The following is an 8586-nucleotide window of genomic DNA, read 5'->3' as shown; positions in this document are numbered from 1 at the left end:
TCTTTCCCTCACAACTGCCTTCTCTGGGGTAATGCTGGACCACATGGCACTAGCAAAATAAAAGATCTGGGAATCTCTCAGGGTGTGGATACACACAACAAATAAACTGTTGCCAAATGCCACTGGGAACTGGTTCACAACCGTGTGTGCAATTTTGTGGCTCTGACACTGTGGGCAAGAATGAGCACCTAATGAGCATGCTTTGTGGGGAAGGGGATGGGATGCTTACATCCAGATTTTGGGGAGTCATGGGGGTGGGTAATCTGTAGCTGGGGATATAACTGACTGAATTCTGCAGCATGCTTCCCTGACGACTTACAGAGTAGGGGGACTTACAAAAGTCTTGAAGGCTGGTTGGAGACAGGGAAAAGGGGTGATGTAGGGCAGTGGAGGCCCTGGGATGCTGGAGGCCAAACAGTATTAACCTATGTATAACAGGCCACAAATCAAAGCATGATACAAATGAGCTGCAAACATGTTCTAAATATAACAAATAACATCTCTGTGGCTGGATCACCAATTTTGTGGCTTGTTCTCAGGTGATAAATTGCTTGAATGTATGGAAGTGTGTGATAAATTGTTTGAATTGCATGTTCCATCCCTGGGATTGCAAACTTGACTTGGTGGAGAGCCTTGTTTTCTACCAGTGACCTTGAGAGAGATGCCAATGGCATATTCCCGGTAGGGTCACTCATGGCAGCAAGGTTAAGAGCAAGGTTTCCAGACTAACAGCAATCCAAAAATGAAAATAAAAGTCCTCAATGGTGAAGCAGGAAGATCAAGAAGGAATATTTCACAATGGCTGCAATCAAGGGGCTGGAGCAGAATAGAAACCTCTGGTCATGCAGGTTTGCCTTGCCATTAATTTAAGGCTTGTTTCTCGCAAAGTACTGTGTGGTTGGCGATGCACAATAGCATCCCCATGTAAAAAGAAGAGATGCACAGGCAATACCAAATTCAAAGGTGATGCATGAATGGCAACAGGGGCAGGGACTAGTGATTACCAGAAGCCCCAAGTCACAGACCTACATGGAGGCAATGTTTGTATGATTCATAGATGTTAGGGACTGGAAGGGACCTCACGAGATCATCAGGTACAGCCCCCCTGCACTTGGGGAGAAAAGACTGCTGGGGTCATATGACCCCAGCAAGGTGCGAGCCCAGTCATTTTTTTAAGATCTCCAGGGTAGGTGATTGTACCGCCTCTGGAGGGAGTCTATTCCAGACCCTGGACACTTGAATCATAAAGAAATTTTTCCTTATATCCAATCTGAAAAAATCTTCTAGCAGTTTGTGTCAATTGTTCCTTGTCTTCCCCAGTGATGCCTTGGTGAGCAGATGCTCCCCCAGGCCCTGATGTGTGCCCCTGATATACTTATAGGCTGCCACCAAGTCCGCTCTAAGTCTTCTTTTCTCCAGGTTGAACAATCCCATGTCTTTCAGCCTTTCTTCATATGACCTGCTCTCCAGACCTCTAATCATACGCGTGGCCCCCCTTTGGACTCTGTCAAGCTTTTCCACATCCTTCTAACAGTGCAGCACCCAAAATTGGATGCAATACTCCAGTTGCAGTCTCACCAAAGCTGAGTAGAGTGGGGAGATGACATCCTTAGTCTTGTTTGAGATGCATCAGTAGATGCATGCCAGTGTTTTAATCGCTCTGCCAGCTATGGTATTGCATTGGTGGCTCATGTTCATACTGTGGTCTATCACAACACCCAGGTCTCTTTCAGTTGTGGTGGTGGCAAATGTAGCACTGCCAAGCCTGTAAGTGTGTTGTGGATTATTTCTCCCCAGATGGAGCACTTTACATTTCTCCATGTTAAACATCATTAGGTTTTGATCCACCCACCTTGAAAGCCTGTCCAGGTCAGCCTGTATCCCCAGCCTGTCCTCCAGTGTGACCACACTGACCCATAATTTGGTGTTGTCCGCAAACTTTGCCAGTACACTTTTAACACCTGAATCCAAATAATTGATGAATATGTTGAAAAGCACTGGTCCACGTACTGAACCCTGAGGGACATCACTGATCATCTTCCACCATGTTGACTCAGTTCTATTATAACAGGGTCTCTGTTAGGAGCCCTGTTACTTGGGGAAAATCCCGGACAGCTGGGGGAAGACTCCCCACCCCTGCATGGTTGGCCAATAGGAGACCATCTCCAGAAATAAAAGAAAGGGGAAGTCCTGAAGAAAACACCTTTGGGCAACAGAAGAAGTAGCAAGGAATGATGAAGTTCCAGGGAAAAGAGGAAGACTTATCAGAGACCTGGACGGACCCCGGGAAGGAATGAAGCCCTGAGGTACGCGGCAGACCAGGGGCAGAGGGGATTACCCTCCCAAGAATCCTGCTGTACCAGCAAGTGTGGGGAAGAGGAGAAGAACGGAGATACCAGGTGGCAGGTCCCTGAGGGAAGCAGCAGGGCAACTGCCAGAGAGATTATCCTGCTGGTAAACCCAGCGGTGCTGGGGAATGCAGGGAAAGCGGAAGCACCAGGCAGCAGATCCGCTGGGACTTGCAAGTGGAAAGGATTGGGTTCCTTAGCAAGGGAAAGGGGCATCTCCAAGGCTGAAGCCCAGTGAGAGTGGGGAAAACTGGGAACAGAAAACTAATCATGAGGGGGAGTAGCTGGAGGCTCTCCCCTGGGTTGTGCACCCGTGAAGAATGAGGAATGTGGAGAGTGCTTGCCGCTAATGGGGCAATTAGCGGCGATAAACAGAGCCACGGGTGGGGAAACTCCTTGTTCCCTTCCTCCTTTATGACTCAAAAGTGACTGAGCTGGGATTGTGCCTAATTATCCCATACTGAGGGAGAAAGCCGGGGACATCCTCTATGCAACTAGCTGGCACAGAACAAAAGCCGCCAGACGTGCAAACTACTAACAAGGCAGTTAATCCTGCGAAACACCAGCTAGTACTTACCTTGAAGATTCCACAGCCGGGGATCTCCTCTTGAGCCCAAGGGTGATCCATGGAGCAGCTCGAACTTGCTGCCGCCTCCAACCCGGGCCACTGTAAGGGAAAAGATAAGAAAAAAAGAAATAAAATATCTAGAATAACATAACACGTCAGGAGTGGTCATTCTGCAGGTACCAATTAACAGCTCATCAATCTCTTTCCTCCCCTCATAAGATCCAAGTCATGGCAGGTGAGAACCAGAGGAATGGGCGGTACCCCGCTAATGCGATAAGATCCATCTATGAATACTCTCTGGGTTCTACCTTGGAGCCAGTTTCCTAGCCACCAGACTGTAAAGTTGTTGAGGCTGCAATTTCCCAATTTTACCATAAGGACATCATGGAAGACTAAGTCAAAGGCCTTTTTGAAGCCCAAGCATATGACATCAACTTCATTTCTTCTATCCAGTAAAGCAGGAGGAGGATTTCTTGAGTCTTGCATGAGATGCATCAGTAGATGCAAGCCAGAGTTTTATTTGCTTTGCCGGCCGCAGCATTGCATTGGTGGCTCATGTTTATCTTGTGGTCAATCACAACCCCCATGTCTCTTTTGGTCGTGGTGCTAGTGAGTGTAGCACTGCCAAGCCTATAAGTATGATGTGGGTTTTTTCTCCTGAGGTGGAGCACCTTGCATTTCTCCATGTTAAATGTCATCAGGTTTTGATCTGCCCACCTTGTGAGTCTGTCCATGTTGGCCTGAATTGCCAATATCCAAATGCCAATATTGCATGACTGCACTTCCCCATAATTTAGTGTCGTCTCTGAACTTAGCCAGTCCGTTTCTGACATCCGAATCCAGCTCATTTATGAATATATTAAAGAGTACTGGTCCAAGTACTGAGCCCTGGGGGTTGCCACCAGTCACCATATGCCATGTTGACTCAGTTCCATTGACTATCGCTCTCTGGGTCTGACCATGGATCCAGTTTCCCAGCCATCAGACCATAAGGTTGTTGAGGCCACAGAAATCAAAGTAGACACTATGTTGATTTTAAGGAGAGGTGGCAACACGGCCCCTGCTTCTGGTCTGGAGATAGTGATGACCAGGCAGCGGGGGATCACAGTGCTCCTGAAGGAAGACAGAGTGCGGCCTCTGCAGCACAGAGAAATCGCTGCAAACAGGTTGCTGCAGGTCATTGAAAACAGAAGGGATGTTCGAGCTTTTAAATGCATATGCACCAGCAAATAGGATAGTGAAACATGCCTTCCTCAAGAACATGATGGTAGTGGTGCCCAGTGGCTGGCCGGTGATGATTGTGGGAGACATGAACTGCATCCTTGAGGTGGGTGACAGAATAAGCAGAGGCCAAATGAAAGGAATGGACAGATCCTCCAAGCTACTGCAGCAGCCTATCAGCAAACACAGCTTGGTGGATGCAGGCAAAGAGGCCACAGGTCCTGTGGGAAATTTTTCCCAGGTAGACCCCCTAGGGCAGTCCAAATCATGTATCGGCTTCATCCTCCTCCCAAAAGGGTGGAAAGTAGCCAAGGCTGAATCCACGCTGGCCTGCTTCTCAGACCACTGCCTCCTGACAGTTAAAGCAGAAATGGGAGAGCAGCCCAAGAGAGGCAAGGGCATGTGAAAACTGAATGTAAAGCTTCTGGAAGATGAGAAGATATAGCAGGAGTTCAGGCAGCACTATGCAGGATGGAAAACCCTCTCATCTGGGTACTGGAACCACACAGGGTGGTGGGCCAGCGTGAAAGAGCGAATGAGGGACTTCTTTTGGAAAGTCAGGAGTGCAGCCTGGTTACAGAGAAGGCAACAAGAATGCCTCAACCACAAATTCCAGAGTCTGCATAAGCAGGCAGCTTGGGGGTGGGATGTGAGGGAGGCTATGAGGAAGGTGAAGACACAGATGGGGGCCTGGCACAGGGAACAGGCCAGGAAGAAGATCTTCCTCGCCAGAGCCCCCTGGATGGAGGAGGGGGAAGAGTGATCTGCTTATTTTAGCAAGATACAGGAAACCAAGAAAGAAGAAATGACCAGCCTGGTAGCTAGAGCAGGGGTGGAGCACTAGTTCATAGACATTAGGGCTGGAAGGGACCTCAGAAGATCATTGAGTCCAGCCCCCTGCCCCAGGGGCAGGAAGTCAGCACGGGTCATAGGATCCTAGCAAGATGAACATCCAAATTTTTCTTGAAGGTGTTCAAAGTAGGTGCTTGAACCACCTCCGGCAGCAGTCTATTCCAGACCTTGGGGGCTCGGACAGTAAAGAAGGTCTTCCTTATGTCCAGCCTGAAATGGTCATGGAGGAATTTGTGACCATTGGACCTTGTCACCCCTTCGGGCACTCTCATTAACAGAAGTTACCCCAGATCTTGGTGAGCACCCCGATAAACTTATAGGTGGCCACCAGATCACCCCTGAGCCTGTGCTTTTCCTGGCTGAAGAGTCCCATAGCTCTCAGCCTCTCATCGTATGGTCTGTTTTCCTGACTTCTGATCATGTGCATGGCTCTTCTCTGAGTTTCTCCACATCCTTTTTGAATTTTGGAGCCCAAAACTGGATGCAGTACGCCAGCTGCGGCCTCACCAAGTCCAAGTACAAGGGAAGAATGACATCCTGGGATTTGCTTGAGAAGCATCTATGGATGGAAGCCAACGTTTTGCTCCCTTTACTAGCCTCAGCATCACATTGAAGGCTCATGTTCATCTTGTGGTCAATCATGACCCCCAAGTCCTTTTCATCCATAATGCCAACCAGCGTAGCACTGCCGAGCCTATAAGGATGCTGTGAGTTTTTCTTCCCAAGGTGGAAAACCTTGACGTTATCAGTGTTGAACACCATCAGATTCTCATCCACCCATTTCATAAGCCTGTCAAGATCTGCCTGGATCACCCTCCTGTCTTCAGGTATGGATGTTTTACCCCAAAGTTTGGTGTCATCGGCAAACTTGGCCAGTCCGCTTCTGATTCCATTGTCCACATCATTAATGAAGATGTTGAATAGTGTTGGCCCAAGGACTGAGCCTTGGGGGACCCCACTGGTCACAGCGCACCACAACAATTGACTTCCATCAACCACCACCCTCTGGGTCCAACCACGGAGCCAATTCCCCAGCCAGCGGACTGTGGTGAAACCGAGGCTGCAGTTGGCCAGTTTTGCCAAGAGGTGATCGTGGGATACCAGATTGAAGGCTTTTTTAAAGTCAAGATATACGACATCAATCTCTTCTCCCTTGTCCAGGTGATAGGTCACCTGGTCATAAAAGGAAATAAGATTGGTCAAGCAAGACGTACCCACAAAAAACCCGTGCTGGCTATCCCTCAGGATGTTGCCATCAGCCAGTCTGTTAAGAATGGCCTCTTTGATAATTTTTCTAAGACTTTTCCCAGGATAGAGATCAGGCTGATGGGCCTGTAGTTTGCTGGATCCACTTTCCTCCCTTTCTTAAAGATAGGTACCGCATTGGCCTTCTTCCAGTCTTTGGGCACTTCACCAGAGCACCAGGAGTTCTCGAAGATCTGTGCCAGGGGCTGAGCTATGATGCTCGCCAGCTCCTTGAGTACCCTGGGGTGTAAACTGTCAAGGCCAGCTGACCTGAAGGTGTCCAGCCTCTCAAGGTGTTCCTTCACAAGGTCAGCATTGATGTGGGGGTAAGGATTCACTTTGCCCCATCTGGTTTAGCAGGGGTCCAATGTTGCCCTTGCTTTTCCTCCGGCTCCCCACATATCTAAAAAAGGACTTTTTATTGTCCTTGATGTTTGTAGCTAGCTGGAGTTCCATCACAGCCTTGACTTTCCTGGTTTGCTCTCTGCAGGTCTGGACCACTGCAGAATATTCCTCCTTGGAGGTGGATCCAGTCCTCCATCCTTTGTAGGTCTTTCTTTTTAGATGCAAGAAGTCTGCTAGTTCCCTGAAGAGCCAAGGGGGCTGCTGTGCCCTTTTGCTGCCTTTCCTCTGAGACGGAATAGACTTTGCTTGTGCATCCAGGATTGCTCCCTTGAGGAGCAACCACTCTTCCTGAACTCCCCTCCCCTTTGGGTCGTGGTCCCTTAGGACCTTGCCAACAAGCCTCCTATGCTTGTCAAAGTCAGCTTTCCTGAAGTCGGGGACTTCTGTATTGCTGACTGACTTGCCAGCTTTACGGTGGATGGTGACGGTGATCAGTTCGTGGTCACTGTCACCCAGCTTCCCCTCGAGCGTTAGGTCACTGATTAGGTCATCCCCCATTGCCAGTACCAGGTTGAGCAGCGCTTTACCTCTCATTGGCCCGTAGACTTCTTGCATCAGATAGAGCTCATCCATGCACGAGAGAAAGCTTTGCGATTGCTCAGATTTGGCCGAGCGCTCTTCCCATGAGATGTCAGGGCAGTTGAAGTCTCCCATGACAACCATAGACCTGGAGCGTGCGGCCTCAGCCAATTCCCTGGCAAACTCCTGGTCAAGCTCTTGATCCTGGGTAGGAGGTCTGTAATAGACTCCCACCATTGTGTCCCTGTGCCGTGTTCCCCATGGATTTTAACCCAGAGCAATGTTCCCTCTAAGGAGTAGTGGTCCGTGAGCGTGCCACCTCGGTCCATAAGCGCGCTGCCTTGGTCCAGCATGGGACACTTACTGAAGGGGGCTGGAGCTGGGGGCCGGAGGCTGGGACTGGGGGTTGGAGCTAGAGGCTGGGGTTGGGGCTGGAGCTGGAGACTGGAGCCAGGAGCTGGTGCGGGCTCTGCTGGCTCCGGGGAACTGCTCTGCTCCACTGCTTTGCCTCGGGGAACGAGGAGGCATGTGGCATCAGAACCGGGGAGTGAAGCAGTTCCCTGGAGCTGGCAGAGCCCACACCAGCCCCCAGCACCAGCCTCCATCCCTGCCTTGCCTCCCTTTGGGGAGGAGCCGCTGTCTGCCCTGAGTGAGGCTCCGCCAGCTCCGGGGAACTGCTGCAGTCCCTGGCCCTGACGCCATGTGCCTCCTTGCTCCCCGAGGCAATGCGGGAGAGCGGAGCAGTTCCCCAGAGCCAGCAGAGTCCATGCCAGGCCCCCGCCCCCGCCTCGACTCACCTTGGAGCTTACCTTCAGCTCCTCTCCTGGTGCGCAGCCTTGAAAAGGCTGTGCGCGGCCAGACTTTTAGTGGTGCGCAGCTGTGCACACGCACACCTTAGATGGGAACCTTGACCCAGACTGTCTCCAGTTGTCCACGCTGGGTGCTAATGTTGGCTTTCAGGGACACATAGCTCTCCTTGACATACACCCCTGCCCCTTTTGTCTACTCGATCTCTCCTGTACAGGGTATAGCCGTCTATACCTGTGGTCCAGTCATGGGTGGAGTCCCACCAGATCTCTGTTATCCCTATGACATCGTAATTATTTGCATTAAGCAGGAGGACAAGTTCCTCCTGTTTATTCCCCAAGTTCCTGGCATTTGTGCACAGGCAGGCAAGTGTCCCTTTTGGGGCCCCTGCTTTGCCTACAGTTTGTTCCAGGGCTGGGGCAGGGGTGGGCTCCCTTAAGTGCCTTGGCCTGCTGGCTTTGCAAGGGTTGCTCAGTGGGCCAGCAGTGGTGGTAGTCCCCCCATCCCCTGGCGGGCTCAGTTTAAAGCCTGGTGGAGCAGGTCAGCCCGTCTGGCTGAGAAGAGCCTCCTCCCCAGCGGAGAGAGGTGGAGGCCGTCCCTTCCCAGCAGCTCCCTGCCCCT

Source organism: Alligator sinensis, unplaced genomic scaffold (assembly GCF_000455745.1).
Source record: "Alligator sinensis unplaced genomic scaffold, ASM45574v1 scaffold444_1, whole genome shotgun sequence".
Classification (NCBI taxonomy): Eukaryota; Metazoa; Chordata; order Crocodylia; family Alligatoridae; genus Alligator; species Alligator sinensis.
Note: the sequence above shows the minus strand (reverse complement) of the source record.